This window comes from Hylaeus anthracinus, unplaced genomic scaffold, assembly GCF_026225885.1.
Source record: "Hylaeus anthracinus isolate JK02 unplaced genomic scaffold, UHH_iyHylAnth1.0_haploid 11994, whole genome shotgun sequence".
NCBI lineage: Eukaryota > Metazoa > Arthropoda > Insecta > Hymenoptera > Colletidae > Hylaeus > Hylaeus anthracinus.
In genome coordinates this window covers 1,517,424-1,540,570 of record NW_026534341.1, presented here as the reverse complement: position 1 = coordinate 1,540,570, position 23,147 = coordinate 1,517,424, and the positions used below count along the sequence as shown (strand labels likewise).

The window sequence follows — 23,147 nt, the reverse complement described above, 5'->3', positions numbered from 1 at the left end:
TGCGAAAATTGCGTCGATGTTGTTGGAGTGAACGCAAACTGAGAGGTCGTGTTCGAGATCTATCGATGTAAACTTTACATCGTAAAGCATCGGTAGGAATAAGACGCAGTAGCATCACAGAGCATAGTTTGCGAACAACCAACAACTTAACGTATTCTTTTGCGAGTGGATAAAAACGTAAAGGAAACGAACATTTCCTGAAAGTCCGAAGCTGCGAACGAAATTACTGCCGCGCTGAAAGTTCCGGGGATCGTGGGAAACGCACGTATCCCTCGCGGTTCTTAATAAACCACTATATCACGGAAGACGCATTACACGCTGGGGTAATGGCCGGTGAAATTGCGATCGTAACACGGCACGAACATCATCGTTACTCGTTGTGTTCCCCAACAAAGCATAAATCGCGACTTTGGCCATTCTTCCAGGGCTTTCTCGACCATTGGTTCGCCGATCTTTCGGGAAACTTTTTAAGGCAAGGCCGAAGAACCTTCAATAAATGGCAAATTCTTCTGTTACAGGTGACCGTTCAATAGCAGCGTTCCACGCGTCGACGCAGCCTACGGTAAGAAAGTCAGCTTTTTTTTATAGTCATTCGTTTACAGTTGCGTCGATCCTAGCTCGGAATTTCTGAAACCTCGAACGCCGTTATATTAGAATTTTTACCGAAAGTTCGTTGGCCATTTCTGTTGAAGTAACCCAACAAATTCATGTATCTTCGCCCTTCGACCATTTCAAGCGTCACCTTATTATTAAAAGTCACCCCGACAAAGCAATTTTTCTTCCGTATTATCAATTGGGACGGAAAGCTTCGCGAAGGTTGCCGTGAATATTGCAAAACGGGGAAAAAGGTTTTCGTTCGATGGACACGGTTATCTAGGGATTCCTCGACATCACTCCGCGCGTCCTTTGAGGTCTTAAGCGACCCTCGGTTAGGCTTAAGTAAATGCGATGTAGGGCTCTCCGAAGAATTCCAATTTACGATGTTGTTGGACTATAAAGTGAATTCAGTTTATACCTCCAGTTTATCCTTGAGAAATGTCTCGCGATAAACAAAAGGTACACCCTGACAATGTATTCGCGATACAAGAGCACGAGACAGAGAGAGAGAGAGAGAAATTGTAATTAAAAATTGATTCGTGCCACGCTGAATCTATGCAAAAGTTTTCGTTTGAAGAACGAGGATCGAAGAACGAAACTTGAGTGAACAACGTCGCTGATGGATTGCTTTCCGCTTTCCGAAAAATGATCGTCCCAAGATTCGTCGTTTAAGGATCCAGATGCTGGATTCCATGGAAACCGTGGTTCGCGTAATTGGTCCGAAGGTGGAGGTTAAAAAGAAGTCGAAGAATTGGCCCGGTCGAATCTTAGGCGAGTAACTCTTACCAGGCCGGTGGAAACGTATCCGAATAAGGGAGGACGGTCGATGGGGGAGAGGAAATTGCTCGAACAAATTGAAAAGCGCGGACGCCCCCATTAGGCCGAACGAGCCTCGGCACGATTTCACGGACCGCTGGAATTATACTTTCAAAGTGCTTCACGAGGCACATCGGCCGCTGGATGAGCCAGCCTCGGCCCAAAACTCGGCTAGAATTTGTTCTCCCTTCTCGTTCGTCTAAGGGAATAATGCGGTATACCGCCCTCCGTCATGTCGGCGATACGTTCTCGCCTCTCGACTCCGCGGCTTTTATTTTCCCTTCGAAATGTATATTCTATATTCTTGACGCGAAGCGCGAACCGAACGATCCGTTGGATCAGGAATATCAAACGGGCGACGAAACCCGAATTCGTTCTCGGGGACACCGTCGTTCGCGTCCCCGTTCGACTCTTGTGTTCCATCCTGGCGCGGAATAAAATTTTTACCACGCCGAGAAAATGTTCCTTCCGTGACATTGATCGAGACTCCGAACCCGTGGGCGCGTTTTATCATCCTACCCTTCGATTCCTGTTCGTCCGCCTTCGATACGGGTAAATTTCTTCGGTACCCTCGTTACGATTTCTACGTATACTTTCAACCGTTTTAAACAAAAGTTGCCGAAAATCGTTATCTCGTCGAAGTTATCGGAGCTAAACGTGGGCTTAGCTGCCAAGAAAACGCACCATCGCGGCGAGCCAATTCGCGTCCTCGTAGTTTGCGAACTGCGGTCCAGACATCGATTGCCACTTTACGCGGCGAGTGGACCGTGTCGATGACACTTGCTCGTTCTGTAAATAAGAGACGGTGTCGGTCTGCGTCGACGAGGAGACACGACGTTCCTCCTTGATCCTTCGAGCACGTCGCGTCTCCGTACACGCCCGAGAAACGTTGAGTTCGGGTGAACAAACTGTGTCTCGGACACAGTGGTGAACATTCATTAATTCTTCTCGGATATTCGGAAGGTGATGCAGGAGACTAACACGTCTCGGATACGACGTTGTAGACTAAAGGTCGATTCAGACTATGTAACACGAACCGTCACGTTCCGGCAACGACAAAAACATTAAAACACGCGTTTCAATGGAACAATTCACACTATTCCCGTTGACTTAACGTTTCGTCGTGTCGGTGCCGGTCCGTGTCGTAGAGTCCGAATCGACGTAGGCCGATCGCACGCGGCGCAATCGATTTGAAATTAGTGTTGCAAACCGTTTGCGCTCTTTGTTTCTCCTACTCCAACTGTCTTTGTTTTACCAAGATCCACGGTCGCATGCAACTACTTTCCAAGTGGTTTGAAACTGGTTCGGTTGCGCCCGCGTACGATCGGCCTAAGCGAATGAAACCTATCGGGAAATAATGGTACTCGTTCGAGATTCGCACGAACATACGCGCGCGCGTGCAGACAAACGTCGTTTCGCGTCTGGCGTGTGTTCGGCCGCGAAAATCAACGCTGCAAACTATTAAGTAGCAAGTTCCGTAACAGGCTCCCGCGCGACGAACTTGCATCGTTTCGACTTTAACGTCGCTTTAAATGCCGCGTAGCGACGTTGAAGAGCGTTCCAAGTACCGGCCACGCGTCCGCTAGGTTTCGCGATGAGATTAATCGAGACCGGGATTGCAAAAATTCCCGCGTCAGATCTATTCGGTTCGCGTGACTTTTGAACATCGCGTCGACGTAACAGGGAACGATTATTACGAACGGGGATCAACGGCGACGACGTTTAACGATGACAACGGGGTGTCGCCGCTAACGATGATTCTCTTCTGGAAATAATTATCCGCGTCGAAATGGACAAATGGTTCGTCGAGTGCGGAAACTCTCGAGCGTCCGCAGAGTCCCGCACTTAATTGGAGGACATATTAATCACGCGATTACCGCGGTGGATTATATTGTATTTATTCGCTGCCACGCCCTGGAACGGTTATCGTACCGTTCGTTTCTTTCGATTTCGGCTGCGGTCGAAGCTCGATTCTCGTCAGCCTTTGGTATTTTTGTCCGATGAGAAGTCGCGATTGATTACCAATCGCCATCTGCCCGTGATCGTACGTATGTAACGGGAATAGGTTGATTGGATATTCTAGAGGATATATCGGTGGCTCGCGTTTCGGTAACGACGTTTGTTTACTCGATTCGAACGAGCGATATTTAGTCCGGACGTGAACAGGTTTGAAAACTGCTGGAAAGCGATCCGAGGAAGAACGAAGAAAGGCGGCTAGTTAGCGGCGAGCAACGCCGGATGATAGTTACAGATTCTCGGATTGCTCGGCAGGTAGGGCTCAGGAATCGACGTTCCGCAAAATAGTTCTACAAGGTGGCCCCCGCGCAACGACCTATTTTCCGTATTTTCACTCTCGTCCTCGTCCCGCGCGCAGCTTTTGTTGCTCCCTTTTCATCGCCCCGACCGTGGATTCAGGTCAGCTCCGGTCGTTGCTTTTACAGCGACGAACCCCCGCCGCCATCGGGCCACCCTCCACACACACACACAAGCGCATTTCCATCTGCACCCACAGCCCATCAGGCCACGCTGCTCGATCCGAGACGACGTGCCAGTCCACGAAAATTGCCGGAAACGTGCTACTTCGCCGAGAATAATTGCCATCGAGTCTGGCCATCGATGAGAGATCGATTCTTCGTTTATGCGAAAACGCTATCTGGTAACTGACGTCTGATAGCTGGCGTGGGAAAAGGGAAAGATCGCGCGGCCATCCTCGAGGAAACGAGACTTGACGTCTCTTCGACCCCTCTGGCTTCGACAAGTGCCCGTTCGTCGACGATGGCGTCGATCATTCCTCGATCGCAAAGAATTAATGGGAGCGAAGACACTTTCAGGATAAACATACAGATTCCAAATTTAGATTTAAGACATTCGCGAGGGTTGCTTGTTGTCATTTTCCCGATGTCAGTGATGGGCTATATTGGAATATAGGCGGTGGAATGAACGAGTAGACCTTTATTTCAACTTGACTTTAAAAGCTTTACTCGAAACACACGGAAGAGCACGTCTGTTCCGTTCGCTAGAAGCAACTCGAACGGAATGAAAGTGACTGAATTATAGACCCTATCGGTCTCATACTTCGTCTAAATAAGCCAAGATGAGACGCAGCTGGACCCTTTTGACTCGCGTCTAGGACAGAAAACCAAAACGCGCAGAGATGGTTTTTTTTCAACGAAAACTTTTTCTTTTTAGTGAAGAGAAAATCCAACATGGGCGAAACCCTAATAATGATAACCCTTCGAATAAATCTGAAGTTTGCTGATATGTTCGTCTCGTTTCCTCTTTTCAACATTTTCCAAAGATCGACGAACTTCAGATTTATTCGAAGCCTAGGGTTTCGGCCGTCTCTGCCCGATGTCCGTCGTGTCATGATTCTAATTCCACCGATTCTTTCGTTTGCTTGCGCTACAACGTAGATACGAACGTATCGTTGTATTTTCACGCGTCGAAACGACCAACCGTCGATAGGTACGCGTTGAAATCGTTGTGTTTCGGTGCTTGGACGTTCTATTTATCGAGAAAGACAAATATTCGAAGCGACAGTTTTTTTTTTCCGACACTCGTAATTTTTTTTTCCTACATGTTTGCTTTCGTAGCTTTTACCAACATATTTCCACCGTCCGTCGACGCGCCCGTATTTGGTTCGCTCGCGTCGAAACGAATGTGATAGTCGAATTCGAGAAATTTAACGAAACCTAACGAAAAGATCGGATTAAACGAGCATGTTTAATCCCGTTGAACGAAAGTTTCGGCTAATGTAAGAACGAGCCCCGAGAGATTTCGAGATCTCGGAGCAGAAATCTGACGGTCGTTAAGGTAAATTGCATCCACTCGAACGACATCCTCGAAAACGCAATATCAGAAGTGGAAGCACGCGGTTTGCCAGCGCGTTCTCCACCGCGAAAGGGAATTAGGTAAATAAGGACAATGGCGTGCATTCGAATTCGACGCGTTCCGCCTCCGCTTTTCCCCGAGTACTTTCTCGTTCTTCTGCAAATCTAGTTTACGTTCCCAAGTCGTTGCAGCGTAGCGTTGTTCGTCCACGCGAACGCTGAAATAGTTGAATAATCGAGACTGTGGATTTTTAAATTAATCGCTGTTATCGCGCAGTTACGGCACGACTACCTTAATCATTCTCGTTTTACGCGTTAGCGAATACGAAATTGCTCGAAAAAGGCACCGACTACCTCGCCGAATCCAACTGTTCGTCGCTCTTTTTCTCTTTGAAACTCATTTGACCGCAACGACGCGGTCGACATCGACGCGTTCCCAGCACTGTTTTCGCAGTGACCGCATAGGTTCGTTTGAAACGACCAGCGTAGAATATGTCTTCGCTGTTAAATCGTGTCGCTCGGGTCTCCGTTTCGTTACGGACTCCCCCGGGCAAAGCCACGTAATGACCAGACGTCGTTACACGTGTTAGAACAGTCAACGTTAACGCCTATGGAGGCAATTTGCTTTAAAGGGAAAACGAGTTTACTCGTTCGCGAGCCAGTCGACAATTTCTCGCTGTTTTTCCTGGCCCGGTCCTTTGTCGGGACGCGAATTCGATTTCTTTCGCGGAAATTCGCCGCCTCTAAACGGAACCTTGAACGCGTCGTCGCACGCCACGTTCTTTCAATCGTATTATCGAAAAAATACGCAACGATACGCGTTGCCTTAAGGTCTATTTACACATGTCCGTGTACGTACCGTATCGGTAACGTCATGGAACGGTGTCGGACGCGTGCGAACATGTCCATTCAAAAACAACAGAAGAATGTTTAAAAGAACTGACACGTTACGGATATGTGTGTAAATAGACCTTTATTCTTGAACGAACGCGTGCGTCTATGATCGTCGATCGTTTTCGACGATCTCGCAATAAATACCCTTCGACAAATATTTTTGAAATTTACATCTCGCGTAGAAATGCCGGCTGTAACCATACAACGAACACGGAAAATTCCAAAGCCACCGATCGGATGTGTTAGCAGATTATGAAACATCTTTCCGCGTAAATTGTCCAAGATGTATATCTTCTCGCAGACGCGACGAAAACTTACCTCTTCCCACGGGCAAACGTTATTTTTCTATGGAAATTGCGGAAATTATCTTTCCGTCTAAACGCTCGAACTTGGCTCCCTCCGAACGCTATTCTCTCGTGAAAATTGTAAAAGTTATCCTTCCGTAGAAACGGTCCAAGTTGTCTTTCCCTTAAGCGTGGTCTTTCGTCGATTAGAAGCATAGTTTGGTGGAGTGGTTTAACAAGCGTACACGCGATAGGATACTTCCCTCTGGCGAACGTCGGAAAGCATAGAACGGGAAAGAGAAGCTGTCTCGACACGGGAAACATTTTCACATGCAAATGAACACGCGACGCGTTCGGATTCTCTTCTCGATGTTGCCAGTCGGCCGTCGTTCGTTCGCGTCAACGAAGACAGCTGGTTGTCCGATCAATCGTCGTTCAGCCGCGAGGAGTGGCTCGACGAGGCGAAAAATGGCTCTTTATCGTTCCTTCCGGCTGGCAAGAAATAACGTAGAGAAACGCAGTTGCCGTGGATTCTCGAGCGTTTCTTTATCCGAGTTGCCCGCGCGAGAAATAGAAAGCTCGATCATTACTCACGCGCAGTAAAATGTTAACTGAAAACGGTGCATCTTCTCTCGCGATACCCACGTACCAGCATAACTCGCGAATCAGTTCTTCGACCTCTTCTCTTTCGCTGTCTATTCGCAACACCTCTTCTTACGACGCTAGGATTTTGCTTGAAAATCGTCGAATATTTCGGCGAATCAAACACTCGGGTATTTGAAGAAAATACAATTCGGATACACGGATTCCACGACCACTGACTAAATTCGTCCTCTCGGACAGAATTAACGATCGGAAAGTCTCGAACAAAGGCGAAATGAAACCTGAAATTATGCTAGTTCATACCCGCGAAACTCCAACAGAAACAATTGGAAACTACAAGCTTACACAGATTTCATTTTCTTAACGTCTCGTCTTCGAAACAAGCGTTCTAAACTCGTATACGAATTCGTAGCGATTCGATGAAAAAGTCATCGCGTTTTCTCGCTAATCGTTTCGATTTCGTTCGACGAGGATCCGCGCGCGTTTCCGAATAAATTACGCGAGAACAACTGATTCGCTATCGATTCCCTGGCGTTAGAGTTTCGTAAGTTATATTCGCGCGTTAGCGCACGCGATCGGATCTACAGGAAGTTATTACCGCTCGCGGACTCCGATTCGTCGGTCCCCGCGGAAGTTTATCCGACTCCCTTTGTTCCGCGGCCTTCGAACCGGGCCATGAATTCTCGCGAATAAAACACACTGGCCAGGCCGGCCAATTATTCTCGATAGTCGCGAAAAAATGGGATCTCCGACGATACGTGAACGCTGCCTCTGACAAGCGATTAATTCTTTCGTCGGCAAGAAGAGTTTTCGCGATAGAGGATCCCTAAGAGCACCGAACGATCCAGGGTATTCCCACGGGTCTCCGGCTAAACTCCCCGTCCGTCAATTTATGAAACTTTTCGTGCTGCTTCCCCTAAGGGTTAACGTTCTTCCTCTGGCTGTTCGCTAACAAAAGGGAAGAATGATTCTTCCTCGTCTAAAGAAGCCCCGCGCGGGGATCCAAACGTCTCGAGAACGTCAGGGAGACTGACACGATTTATTTACCGCTTTTCCGAACGTCTTCTCTGGATTAAACGATCGGTCTTCTGCTCGCTGCACGAGGAGAACGACACGCGTGGACCGACGCGACCCGATAAATGACGCTTCTAACAAAATTATCCGAGCTTCGTTGAATTTTACACCGCGTCGCGTAAAGCGTTTTACTTGACGAACGAATTTCACGTCGCGTACGATAAAAATTCGCGACGGCTGAAGGCATTAGGCATCGCACGGCATACCATGGATGGCATTTATAAATAAGTTCGAGACCAAGGAACCCAGATAACCCGGACCTAACCCAAACGAGAACTCTACCACGCATCTGATGTAACACTATTCTGGAAAAAGAGTTGTTAAATCTAATTAGCCGCGATCTAGCGCATAGATACGACTCAATTCGGGATAATAGATTGCGAGTATTATTAAGGCCACGTAATTCAGAGATTAGTAATTGTGATTTATCGAGCGAAGGGCCGTTTCGGAATCGGCGCGACAATTACATGTGCTCTGTTCGAGTTTTCAGCGACGAATAATTACGTCAACGGTAGGGTGGACTAGGATTAGGTCGTTCGTAGAAAATAATCGAACTTTGCGGGAAACACGTAGCATTTCGCGAACCTCTACCAGGAATTATCCTGTGTATCCATCTTTCGACGAAAGTAATACGATAAAAAGCGCCGAGCGAGTTATTGCGACTCTGCCGGCCAAGAAAATATCGTAGGACCGGAGAAGATAAGGTCCTTTCCGCGAATCGTGATCGTTGTAAAAAGAGGCGGCGAAAAAAGGCGGGAAAGTTTCGCGCCTGGCGCGTTTCGCTCGGCTAAATTTAACAGGATTCTCGTAAAACGGCGTTGAGGGCGAGACTCCCTCGAAGAGGAAGAAAACTTTTCTATCCGCTGTGAATATTGCATAATAATTCTGCTCGTTTCCTTTATCGGGAACTTGGCCGATGACATTGAGAGAAAGCATGAAAAAGCATAGGTCTTGAATCATTTCTCAATCTATTTATTTATACGTATTTATTCGTAAAGCTACATTTGGTGAACGGTCTCTCGAATTGGATTAACCCTTTGCACTCGAGGCGCCTTTTTTTCTGGTACCTGCCAGCAACTCGAGCTCTTTCTTGGCATTCTATTGCCGTGGATCATTTTATTGACACTTCGAGCTCCAAAGATCGGTAAAGAAACCTAAAGAAACATCAGGTATCGTAGATTTGCTGCGTGAAAGCTAACGGTGGCTGATAGTCACCTCTCGAGTGCAAAGGGTTAAAATTAGGAACGTAGAACGAACATGTATTCGCGTTGGTCTAAACGTCGTCTCTTCTTATCGTCTCTACGCTTTAATACTTCATCTCGGCTCATTTACCGTTCTGCCTACTTTTCCCGCCGTATCTTCGTCGCCCTAATCAGCGACCCGTAGCGAATCGGTCTTGATACGGACGAGGTTAGGGTAGCGATACGGCGAGTAGGATTATCGGGGTAGACCGATGATAACTGGCGAGACTAGTTTCCCTAATGATCCATGTATCACCTCGACTACCTGGCGGAGTAGTCGAAAGTTCGTCTCGTTATCTGCGGAACAGGCCAAGTTGCAGCGTCGTTGATGAGCGGCTACGTGGAACAGATAAAGGGAAGTTGGGCTCTTTAGGGTCACGTATATGCTCGTCGCGTAAAACACTCGGAACAGTGGCTGTCAAACTCGAAGCGTGTACAAGTCGACGCGGAAATGTCCAAATTTTCCGCGAGCCGCGTTGCATTTTCGAGGTGCGAAACTCTGAGGTCGTTTATTCATAAAAATTGCGGCGATCAGTTTACCCCTTCGAGAGATCAATTTTCTCGAGCACGTTTTCAAAAGGGGTTGTACACTTTCCATTCAAGTAGCACGAACAAATAAATGAAAGTAGCGTTACAATAAATTACATGATTCTTATGCTGCACTATTTAATAGAACACGGTTACTCTTAGTATATTCCGCGACAAAATGGGGTAGACCGATGGCTCGGAGCGCAAAGGGTTAACGAAGGAACGGTCGAGTGAGATTTTTGATAAAATCCTCCCTTAAATAGATCCGCGGCTACCTTAATTGAAGGGATATCGAAAGTTGCTTGCAATTTCGCGAGAGGGAAACGAACGGATTTACGTAAGCGCGAAAGGCGTAAGGTGTCGGAGCGGCATCGATATCGTCGAGGGAGGCCGTCAGCTTCGGTTGTCCAAGTGCGAGAGGGAAGTTGGTCACGCGGGGGCGTTTATCGCGCCCAGAGGGACCGGGTTGTACATTTCCATTGACCCCTCCGGTAAAATCCATCGGCGAAACGCGAAGGGCTCGGTCTCTGTAGGGTCCAAACTCAATTTGTCGGCGGAGTTGCACTCTTCGGATTTTTCGCACGGAGAGGGAAACCGACGGGCTTTCAAGCCACCGCCTCGACCCGAGCAAACCGCTATCGGTTTCTCGTTTTTCTTATCGAGTCTCAACTTCATACGCGACGCGCTCGACGTTGGCCTTTTTTCTTTCTTTCTTTCTTTCTTTTTTTTTTTTCGTCGAGCTCCACTTGGCATTCCTTAATAACACGGTTAAGGGACAAATTTCGTTTCGCGTTCGAGGAGCAGCTGTCGTTACTCTTCGATCCGAAGCGGTGATTTTTCCTCGAAGCTCGTCTGAAAACCGATACGAGGGGAACGCGGGCACGAATATTCAGGCAAATTCGGGCACGCGAACGTTCGTTTCGAGTTTTCGATCGAAAGTTTGATCGGGTTCGTCGGCATCGATAGTGTTGGCATTTGATACCGTCTGTCGCGAAAGTTTCTCAAGTTAATTTCGAACAACAACGATCGTAAACAAAAACGGATACCATGCTTCCCTTAAATACCATTGTCGCGTCTCCTTGGATTATTCGCTCTGTAAATCTTGGCGTGTTTCTCGCGTTTCAATTCCGCGTTTTACAGCTATCGATTCGAAAGCGGTGCTCGACGTCAAAGACGCGGCGTCTCTCTGAAACTGCAACGAAGTGCTGACACGCGGCAGCTTTTCTTCGCGTTTGGATTAAAGTATGAATACGACGCGCCGCGGAAGCGCGAGAGAATAAAGAAAATCACAAACGGAGTTCAGATGAAATACGTTCCCGTGGACGAGAAAAATAAATTGCTTTTCGACTCGCTAACTCGCTCGGAATAAGATCCCTCGGGGATTCCATTTTGCTCGCGTTTGCTTGTAAATAAGACTCGTCGAATATTCTTTATGGCGTTCGCATTCGAAGGAAAAAAAAAAAAAAAAAGAAGACATGTATAACTTGGAGAAAGGTACCCGAGTTCAACAATTTCTATTTTGCAATCATTCCGTTGGGTGAGGTCGACCAAATTTCGATGTCGAGAAATGGGAATCACGTCGTTGGCCGTTAGAGAAATAGGAATCACGTGTCTCGTCTTTCTTTGAAGAGACGTTACGTTTTCGTTAACGTATGTAGAATTGAATTGAAATGTACAGGGTGTTAACAAATATGCGGGACGTTTTTTCAGGATCAAGTCTTTATACGAATCGAAAAGTCCTTTACAATTTTGCAATCCGAGGCTTTGTTGTTGAGATATAAACGGTTGAAATTTACCGCGAATCAGCTGATCGGTGGAATGACGCTAGTGGGTGTACATCGGTGTGTCCTCGTCGTGCGCGAGTGCCGTGTCCATGCGCGACCGCGTCGGAACTTGCAACAGTAAATTTCAATCGCTAATATCTCGACAACGAAGCCTCGGATTGCAAAATGCTAAAGGACTTTTCGATTCGTACAGGTGTGTAGACTTGATCCTGAAAAAATGTCCCACGTATCTGTCAACACCCTGTATAACGACAGTTGCACGAAGATCCTCGAGAAAGACTGTCGAACGCCCTTTTGCAGTGAAACAGAAGACAACGCGACAGAAAAGTGTCGAACGCATCGATCATTCGACCGACGCGACGTTTCTTCCGCTCGAAGCACAACTTCCTTTCACGTATCAACCGATCCCAAGTCTAACGTGTCGGTCTTCGGTTCACTTCGGCTCGGGACGAAGGTGGATCGCTTCTTTTACGATAAATTTACCTGAATATAAGTACAGGGTATTGTGGGTAGTTTGGAAACTGGCCAAGTATCGATAATTAGTTCCTGCATGGGCACAAAGAAACTGGAACGAAATTAAGACAACGGCCCCGGGATGGGTTGGTTCGACAATGAGCCCGGTGTTTGAAGCAACTTTGAAGCGGACTAATTTACGATAATGGTATCCCGAGGGTGCTAGAGCATCCCGTGGAATTCGAGATGCGATTAAAGTCGGATCCACGGCCACGTTCGAGGAAACGCGGGCGAGAATTATTGTTTGCACAGATTTTACGGCCAACTAAAGACACGGTAACGGTACGACGTTATCGGGACGGGAAATCGTTTCATCCGTAAGAACAAGGCTATTGCCGAGGAAGTGGTAAGTACCACACCCTGTGGTACTTGACTCGAACGGTATTACGCTATTGTTGTTGTTGCTGCTGTTTAGTTATGATTTATAAGAAATGGACACGGAGTCCGAGAGTCGCGACTGACGTTTCCAACAGTATCTTCTCTGTAACGTCATTTTAGTTCGTGCGCGATACCACGATTGCACGTACGCACAGCGTACGATGAATTATCAGTCTTAACAGCCGGTCGTTCGAACGGCTTTCGACAGTGATATCGTAAACAGACAGCCACGCTTTCGCCCTGTTCTCGGCTATTTTGATCAAGAAACCCGCGAAACGGTTCGACTGGAATCCGCATCCAACAGCTACGCGGAAGATGATCGCATTACCGAGCCGCTCGAGCAGGAAACGAACCGATAGTCGATAATCTCATTGTTTCCTACTAGACCTCGGCCGCGGTCTGATCTTTTTCTAATCCATACCTGGCCAACATCGGAAATCAGTCGCGACGAAAAGAAACGCCACAACGATTAATAAAAGCTTTCGGTTGCATTCTCGTACGCGACTATCTCGAAACACGGGATCCTTCTAGCTCGAGAATAATTTAACCATTCTCGCGAGGGTGTTTCGTTTGTTCTGTACACGGCAGAGATCGCGCGACGAGATCGATCCTTCGCATCGGAAACCGATGGAAACGAACGGAAAACGGGATGAAATAAGAACGGAGCCGGGGTTGATCGAACTCACGGTTGAGCAGCGTACAGTCAACGTTTCCGTAAAGAGACCACGGGAATTACGGACTAAAAGGCGAGGAACCTTTCTCGTGAGAAGGAACAAAAGGATTTGTACGAGGCGAAGGTTCGTTCTGTTCTTTTGGCGGTGTATCGCGAAACGGCCAGAACCGTTCTTCGATTCCGCCTGCAGCTTACCGATAGGCTTTCCTCGAACCTGGGGCGATTGGCTTCGATCTTCTTTGTCGCGATAATGACTTTCCACCTTCGTCTACTTTCCTCGTCCTCTCGAGCACCTTCGCGCTGCCCTTCGGTTACCAAGGAAAAATTCGTTTCTAACGGAGGTGAACCGGATGATCGGAGGGAAAAGTTGATTGGCGGTCTTTATCGCTCCAGGGTCCTCTGCGATCTAGTAATTAACACTCCAGACTTCGTACAGTTATAAACTAATACAGCGGCCCGTGTACATCGCTGTTTCCTTAAAATTCAAATTATTCGTTCATCGTTGATTTTCAGTGATGGGCAAAATAAGGCCTAGGAGACTTGGAATAAATCTGAAGTTTGCCGATACGTCTATCTCCTTTCCTCTTCCGAACATTTTCCAAAGAAGGAAACGAGACAAACGTATCGGCGAACTTCCGATTTATTCGATGTCTAGGGTTTTGTTCATCTCTGTTGATTTTTTTTCTATCGAACCAATCGAACGATCGATTGTTTCGTACGATTTCGGTTTGTCTTGCTCCTGGAAAATCCATTCCACGCGTAAAGATCGTTGCGTCTTCGAATCTACGACGTCAGGTCGGCCTTTCGTATTTCCAGATAGCGTAGTCTTAATCCTAGTCCTCCTCCCTTTCACGTATCGTAAATTTCAATCCTCCTCGAAATTCGATACGCGCGTGCCTCGCGATCCATGTTACATCCGCCGAGTATCGACGCTGGGCTCGAAGAACTTACTTTAGGTGTAGGAGGCAAGTGCAGTCTTTTAATATACATAGTATAGAAAAAAGAATTGTGTCAATTTTGTTAATTTTCGAAGAGTCCGAAAATGAAACGAAAACGGAGTTGAAACGCTATATTTCCGACACGTGACAATGGTAGATGCTTTGCGATCGTAAAGGGTCGCTCACGATGCGGTCGAGAGTTAAACGAGGTCGGGAGGTTGTACCATAACCGATAATACCGTAGCGACGAATCTGACACAACCTCAGGTGCCAAGGATGCTGCTCTCGAAGTTGTCGTCTCGCTTGCATCGTTTTGTCCTTACGATTGGTAACGGGGTTTCCTGTAATGCGTCGTTGAATTCTCGTTACGATTGTTAAAAGTTTCGCGATTTCTCTCGTTCTACTTTTCCGTGGTGACTTACTGCTGGCTATAGCGAGTAAAAATCATCGCAACTATTACAATTTCGCAGAAAGATATGATTTGCTACTCTTTTAGTCGACTATAAAATTTTCATCAAACTTTACGTCTGAATGTGACAAATAGTTTAATTTCGGGAGAATACTTATTAAAAAAATGATTCAGCATCTATGCTAAAATAATACTAGATGTGCTACTAGTCGACTAAAATTTTCATCGTACTTTACGTCCGAATGACAAATAGTTAATTTTGGGAATACTTATAAACAAAATGATTCAGCATCTATGCTAAAATAAATACTAGATGTGCTACTAGTCGACTAAAATTTTCATCGTACTTTACGTCCGAATGACAATTAGTTAATTTTGGGAATACTTGTAAAAAGAAAAAATGATTTAGCATCAGATATTCCTCCAACTACCGTCGTTGCTTGTGATAGTAGTTGGGGAGCGGAGTTTAATCACGAGTCATCTCCTATGATCATCATTTGCTAAATCGATCAGTAGTACACCCACTGAATGACTGCCGAGACGTTCCTTCGTCTCGTTGATATTACGCAGACCGTACAACTTCAGCAGCGAGAAAGATTGCTCTCTAGTGGTAGCCGAGCGAACTACACGCGATCCATGTATAGTGTGATTCGTAGTTGCGTTATAGCCAATGTACTATACATCCACTACAGCCAATAGATTGATCTTACGTAGGAATCGATGAGAGATTATGCAATAATATTTTTTTCTTTTCTTTTCTTTTTTTTTTTTTTTTTTTTTTGGAAATAATCAAATCACTTTATAATTCCACTCGGAATCGCGAAATAAATTGTTCTTTTCGAGAAATCGATGCGCGTTCTTTCGATTTTATGGAACGTTGTATGTCGAAAGCACTGTATTGAAAAAATACGATCCCAGAGGCTCGGCTGGACATCTCGTGTTACGAAACTTACGAGTGCACGTGCCGACCAGCGATGCAACGTGAACTCGGTTTATAAAAGAAGATTTGCTCTACGGTCGCATAAATGTTTCATAAAGCTGTATCGATACATACAGTATTCATAGATCCGGCACGGTTATCGACTAGCTTTATCCGACGTTGAACAGATTTTACGATATTCTCGCAACCTTGTACGATTGGAAAAATCGTAGATGGGGAACGAGGAAATGCAGCTAGATAATCTATAAACTATAATAACTCTAATCTATAAACTTCGCTAACGTTTGCGTGTAACGCAATAGCGCGTATAGTTGATCAAAGGAGGTTCGACTGCGTGATTATGTCAGAAAATAAATAATAAAAAAAAAATTAACGCCCCCGGGTGGGCTCGAACCACCAACCTTTCGGTTAACAGCCGAACGCGCTAGCCGATTGCGCCACGGAGGCCGATGCTCTGTTCTCTCTTAAAATCACTACACGTCCCTGACGATTTCTTCGTCCGATCAACGAACAAACGCCTACTGTGATACGTATACGAACCAAACTACTCGACGTCACAGTATAGCCCATTTGCCGATGAAATATCGATAAACATCGATAAACATCGACGCGTTTACAAATATTTATTCGTTGATAACCGTTGATTTTCTTTTGATATTTCGAACAAATTTTCTTTCCTCCGGCTGAGAAAGTCGAACGGAAACGCGATGCTGACAAGGTGGTAAAAGGAAATATTTGCAGGTGAATGTAAATAGCAGAAAAGTTGGATCGAAACAGGACGAGTTCGTTCGTTCCAACCGCGACGAAAACGATGCGCGAGAAGTAAATTCATTCGAAAAGCATCCGCGAAAGTTAGGCGAGCCCTTATACCGCGATGTTCCCGCGGGGGCCAGGAACTTTCGAAGCGAAAAAATTGCATCGGTACGGTGGAACGATGCTCGAACTTATCAAACTGGAGACCAGCGGCGCGGTCGCGCGTCGCGAATATCGAGGTAACGTGTATCGTCGCGCGAACCACGGTTTATTTGACGTCTCTTCCCCGTGAAACTTCCGAGTTCGACCCCGAGAAAACCAAGGGCGACGCGGACGAAGAAAAACGACGGAAACAGGATCGCCCCGCTATCGAATAGATTACGTCCGAAGTTCTCTCCGCCGGATACAACTAATCTCGTGAATATTTCATTAATCTTCTTCGGTTCCTCGCCTACCCCTCCCAGGCACCCATCTGGCTCCTCTCCATTCAAGATGAAAGTTCTGTTACTCTGTCATTTCTAATCTACGTGGGAGTGGTTTCGACCGTATGAATATTTACGAACTTTAAATAATAAAGCCGAGGGAACTGTTTTCTTGTTCCTCGAACGAATTTCCTGGAACGTAGCGCGAGTCGGTACGTAAGGGCTAGTAATAAAACAAAAAGGACGTCCCTCTGCGCCTCTCTGGACAGAGAGCAATTTAAAGATCCGACGGAGGTTTTGCGGATTTTTTCCGCCGTCCACCGTGGCGGACACGCGATTAAAACTGCAATTTTCTCGGTTAAACCATTTTTGCGCGGAATTAACGGTCCGCGAGAGAGCGCGACAACGGAAACGTTCCTTGCGATGTCAAAGGGCGCATAAAAGACGCGAGCGGGAACGGACGGAAATTGTTGGGCGGAATTATCGAATGTTATGCGGAAAAAAAAAAGAGAGAGAGAGAAAATATGCATCTCCCCGAGTGCTTTGCTGTGTGGGACATTTAATCAGAAAATCCATCAAGAGATTGCTTCTGGGCAATTTCTTTTCTCTCGCGTAGCAACCTATACCCGCATCCGACTTTAATTCACTCTCTCTTGTTCTTCCTGCGCTCTCGCGCGTCTATCTGGACGCACTTGTCGCTGATAACTGTACAAACATTGAAACTGTAACGGGAGTCAATTGGAATGTGAAGGTACGTGTCGTGGGAAAACGAACAAAAACGCAGGATTTTAAATGAACCTCGAGCGTATCGATAGGATTAAAGCGTGTATTATTTAATAGGGCATCGCGGTTAGGCGGTCCTCCGCGTGCCTCGCGCGAGTTATCGTTCGGAAAGTAGAGCTGTCGGCGAAAAAAAATTTAGTGCAGCTGTTGTGCGCTCCCTGATAACATTACGTTTCGTGGCCCGTATTCTCTCGAGCACGCGATCTTTCCCAATCGGGGTCTCCTTATCGCGACGTCAGCATGACCTTATCGTTAACTCCGAGTATTCGACTGAAAAAAAATGCGCGCTTGTACGTGCGCAATTTTCTCTTCCCGAAATCTCGCGAACGGCACGACCTGGCGGATTCTTATCGGCGTCCTGGCGAATATCTCTGTACGAGGTTCGTTTCATCGATTCGCGTTAGTCTCGCGTTCGCGAAACGACGAGGAAGAGACGGGAAAGACGCGAACGAGTCGAAATTGATCCAGCTACGCGGAATAGACGTTTAAAGGATTATCGACCGCGGCGGAAAAGGCAGGCGGAAGGCGAGCCGGTGCATATTTCGCTGGGCGAGGAAAAATTCCAGTGTTTACGAAAAGAGGTTTCACGGTTCGACACATCGGCGGGGTGCGCGACTGATCGATTGTCCGTCAATGAGAGGCTAGAAAAACGAGCTTTTCGGTGTCGACGTTCAAATAATACCCAGCGGCGTCCGATATGCAAAAATTGCCGAGCAATCGACGAACCGTGAGACCAACACAGAAAAAAAAAAAAGGTAAAGAGGAACACCGAGGAAAAATAAAGCTCGAAACCAATATCGCGTTTACGGCGAACGCAAAAACAATTATTTTCCTGGATTTTATTCGTGTCTTTGACCCGCTGCAGAGACGGTCATAGTTTTTATTCGTTCAACTCGCTCGATGGTCTCTTTATCTAGAAGTTTTCCGTCTCTTCCATTAGGTACGGCGCACCGATGTAAGCGTTCGCTTTTCGTTCATTTTTTTCGGTCACCGTCGAAGAGCAACTTTTTCGCCGGGACCGAACATAGGCGAAACAATCGAATACAAAGCTGCTGCATTCTATTTTCTACTTCGTCGTTTTTCATACGCCCAAGTTTTGTTTTGTTTTTCTTTCCGTTTCCCTCTCGATACTCGGGCATCGATATCGAGAGGACGGAGTTTCATTATCGGCGTTTCCAGCGATGGTCGGTTTTTCGATCGGTGAAATAATTCTGAGCGTTCCGACTTTGTTGTATTTTCAAATTTCGCCCGGGAACCTCCGTTACACGTAACAGTTTTTTTTCGATTATGCGGTTAGAATGGCCCTTGGATCAGTTCTGAGACGGCAGCGATGCGGCAAAACCCCAGGCTTCGAATAAATCTGAAGTTTGCCGATATGTCTATCTCCTTTTCTCTTTAAAACACTTTCCAAAGAAGAAAACGAGACAAACACATCGGCAAACTTCGGATTTATTCGATGTCTAGGGTTTTCCCCATCACTGTGAGACAGCGTACCTCGCAGTGTTTAATATTTAAGGAGTCGCGTAACGTGCTCGGGGGTGTCTTTGCGTGTCTCTCATCGTAGAGTAAGCCCTGCGATTAATATCGACGTAGAGAAACAACGAACGAACGAACGAACGAACGAGTTTTCCTCTTCTCGAAGCGGTCCGTTTATCGTCGACGCTTCCATCGACCTTAAGGAACTTAAGACACTTAAAGCAAATCGTGATCTACGAGCAGCCTCTAAAGGGGCTCGGCATCGAGGGAGCGGCTGACTTGGCTCGAGACACCTCGTTCGAGGCTTGCCACTAATTAAGAAATACTTCCCTTAACGTCTACTTTAACGACTCTGTGACGCTTCAGCCGAACCCCTTTTCTTGTTTTCATAGGCACCTTACACTCCTTTTTACCGTCTCAATTCTCATCGACGAAGGAAACTACCTTCGTCCTGTAATTTCTCCAATTCCGACATTTCTCAACCAGTCAGCCGTTTCACGATTGCATCCGTCTATCTATGCGGGCGGTCTCATGAATATTCGTACGCTCTATATCTATGTCTATTGAAAAAATCTATTGAAAAAATCTATTGAAAGAATCTATTGAAAAAATTTGTTTAAATTAAATGGCAGGTTTGATGTTTCCAAGTGCATGTTTGTATAAATGTGTCGATGTATATATAAATATATACAAGCTTACTCGTACACATGTTTATAACGAAAAATTCGTTTGGTAATATCAAAATTTTTACTTAATTTAGTCACACATCTTCGATAGACACAGAGGGTACGAATATTTATGAGACTGACTGCAAATATATACACGTACAGGCTTACTCATATACATGCGTGTAATGAAAAACTCGTTTGATAATATCAAAAGTATTATTTAATTTATTCGCACTTGTTCAATAAACTCGTACGAACATTTACGGGACTGACTGTAAATACTAAATATATACATTTACAAGCTTACTCATATACATGCGTATAATGAAAAACTCGTTTGATAATATCAAAAGTATTATTTAATTTATTCGCACTTGTTCAATAAACACATACGAACATTTACGGGACTGACTGTAAATACTAAATATATACATTTACAAGCTTACTCATATACATGCGTGTAATGAAAAACTCGTTTGATAATATCAAAAGTATTATTTAATTTATTCGCACTTGTTCAGTAAACTCGTACGAATATTGATGGGACTCTGAAAAGAGTACGCCACAGCAGCCTGTAAATGCCGTAAGTCCTAACATGGTAAAACCGTAGACGTTCCGTTTCAACGATTGATACTACGAATCGTTATTTACGCGACTCGTTCCACGCCGCTATCGATTCTTCCAGCATTCGGTTCGGAAAAGAAGTTCGCGCGGGCGTTCCTCTTATCTCGCAGCCGTTCCTCGTGTTTCAATAATTCTCGTTCCTGAGCGAGGCGATGCAACTGATTCCGTTCAACTAGTTACAGTTGATGCTTCGTATCTCTCGCGCGATATTGCTGACTGTACGTAAACACCTCCGCGATGCTTTACGAATCGTTTCGGTCTGTTTTCTGGAGAAGAAAAGTACGCGTCGTAAAGTTTTCAACTGGCTGGCAACTGGAGCAACGGAAGAACGCCTGTGTAACTCGAAAGAAAGGTCGAATAAAACAAGAAGCTTCCGCGAACATTTTTACTGTCCCTCGTATGCAAAATTCATCCCCCCTAAAACTTTCTTCGCGTTTCGTTAAACGTATCGTAGGATTTTATTTCGCGATGGGAATGGATGTTATCATCTCTAACGGTGTCGTGGACTTATTAATCCGTCGCTTACCTGCGATCAATTAATGTAAGAAAATTCAAGTACGATTCGAACGGATTCATGGACGATACAATTTTACGAGGTTTCGGGCGATCTCGAGCGATCATGTTTAACTCGGCAAAATAGCCTCGTAAAATCTCGACGGAGTTAACGAGAACGTAAAGCTGATGATGCAGAGCCGTGCGAGATTCGAGATTCAACTATCCGGGAACGTCCCGATGCGCAAATACCGATACGCCCTGGTACACCGTCTGACGAGAGTTTATTTCGCCAGGTCGGTATTAGCGCGCTCTCCCTGCGTGCAACAGGTGATTACACGCGTTTCGGCAAATATCGTCCAATTAAACGTCGCCGTCGACGCTGGATCCCGATGACCAGCCAAGCACTCGTCACCTTCGCCGCTGGGACTTGGCGATTCCGGGCCGTTTGGCAAATTTCCTGAAGCCCGTGACGCGACGGCCGTTGACCGGGCTCGATTTACTCGGTTGCACGCGACTCGTCGATCCGGTAAACCAACCGATAGCGCGTGTTCGCGGTGATTCGACAAGAAACTAATCCTCTCGGTGGTGCTGGATGTTCCGGTACCGTGCGTGTGTGGCTTCGCTGCGAACCGTTCGAAAGTCGGTCCGTGGCGTTCGGTAAAATTCGATACGCAAAGCTGAGAGGCCACGCGGAATACCTTAACACGCGCGATTGACTCGGTCGTTTATTGGATCGAGGCATAGATGCGCGTATGTTGTACGTTCGGAATGGCCTTTGGATTCCAGGACGGAATCGTGCACCGAGGACGGCCGTAGGAGGAGGACCTTCGAATACGTTCCTGGTGTCGATGAGGAACGAACATATTGGGATTTTCAATTGAACAGAGACGAGCGTCGTGGAATTTAACTGGGTCGAAAGTCGAGGAATGAAATAATCCTTGCGGAATGGCGGACCTTTTCTACGCTACCAGCGAAGGGTAGACGTTGCGCATACGCGCCAGGATACTCGACCAAGTAACAGCATGCTCTACACTCGAAACAACGCGAAGATATACCGCGGAGTCATTTACGGAGCTTTCGAAATCTCGTAAACAACCTCCTTGGCAGCCCGTCAAAGTTAAGGTAACGTTTGAATCAATCGCTCTGGATATCCCAGCGTTCGTCGGCCTTCGTTGAAAAACACGAGGGTCTTTCCATACGCTTGTCTTTTCCTTTCTCTTCTTTTCCCTTCTTTTCTCTTCTTTTCTCTCTTGCTCGTTTCATTATTCACATCGAGAGATAACCAAAAGCGAAGCATCGAAGTTGCTACGTAAAGCTGTAGCTTTGGAACAGTCGCCTGAAACTTTCAGCTCCTCGGCGCCGTGTCATCTGTACGTGACGCGTAACCCTCGACGAACTTGGTCGCTTTATCGTCCCGTAGTAAATATTTGATATAAAATCCTTATCCGCCAAGGGACCGAGAATCCATCCGCTCCGTCGAACGAATAATACAGCACGCCGCGAAATGCGCCCTCGCGACTCTTTCCACCGTCGTCTCTTCCCTGAAACTTAAATAACGCGCGTAGAAATCCGCTGGCTGTGCAAATGTCGAGCTGTCGGTTAAATCCCCCGTGCTCGTCCTCTAAGCATAATTAGGATTAGGCTCCAGATACGGCGATTCGTTACGTAGCGCGTTCGTCACTCCGCTGCGTCGCATTTCTTTCTGTTTATTCGTTCGTACGCTCGGCGCCGTCGTTTGCGTAGCGTCGCGAAACTCGACGGCTCCTAAAGGCAGCTTTTCGTACCAAAGTCCAGGAGGAATTTGTACGCGTATATTCTGGGACACCACGAAGCGTGCCATAAATAAATGCTCGCCGCGCTTTCAATCATCGCGCGAACAATCGGACAAGAGAAAGTTGAAAGGTAGAACGGAAAATGTATCGTTCAATCATGTATCGGACAAGTTTAATATCGTTAGGAGTAGATCGCTGAGTTTTGAACGATATATATATATATATATATATATACGTGTTCGCCAAACCGCGAGAAGGGTCGCAAAAGCGCGGCAGATTTTCTTCTCGCGGGCGTCACAAGTTTCGAGGGCCCTAACGTCTCTCTTATTGTTGTACACGAGGAAAGTACTTGCCTGCCACGGCGAAAAACTCGTTTTTCTTCTCGTGCATGCCTCGCAGCGTGTTCCGTCGCGAACAACTTCCTCTCACCTGAGCTCGAGTCGATTTCTCCTGTTTCGCGACTCGACGACCCCTGTATCCTTTCTCTTTCGCGTTTACGCTTCGATGCGTACTCTTCTACGAGACGATATGGATCGTTTTTAGTCAAAATACCTATAAAATTCGGCAAGTGGTAATTGTTGGAAATACAGTATAGGCTCCATAATTGTAAAAAAAAATGTTGTTCCGACTTTTTTTTTTGAGGTTTTTCAAT

At 46.3% G+C, this 23,147-nt stretch overlaps 1 protein-coding gene and 1 non-coding gene across 5 annotated transcripts in view; one reads left to right on the top strand and one right to left on the bottom strand.

Annotated features, from left to right (window-relative positions):
- The window catches only part of LOC128889022 (acetylcholine receptor subunit alpha-like), a 74,135-nt gene that overhangs the window by 17,951 nt on the left and 33,037 nt on the right, over positions 1 to 23,147 (top strand). For all 4 annotated transcript variants that reach the window (XM_054146310.1, XM_054146309.1, XM_054146308.1 and 1 more), the window contains exon 2: positions 519 to 562. The gene's annotated coding sequence lies outside the window, so the exon portion shown is untranslated. The remainder of the gene's footprint in view (positions 1 to 518; positions 563 to 23,147) is intronic.
- On the bottom strand, positions 15,876 to 15,949 carry Trnan-guu (transfer RNA asparagine (anticodon GUU)). The gene has a single exon. It is a non-coding gene; the product is annotated as a tRNA-Asn (tRNA).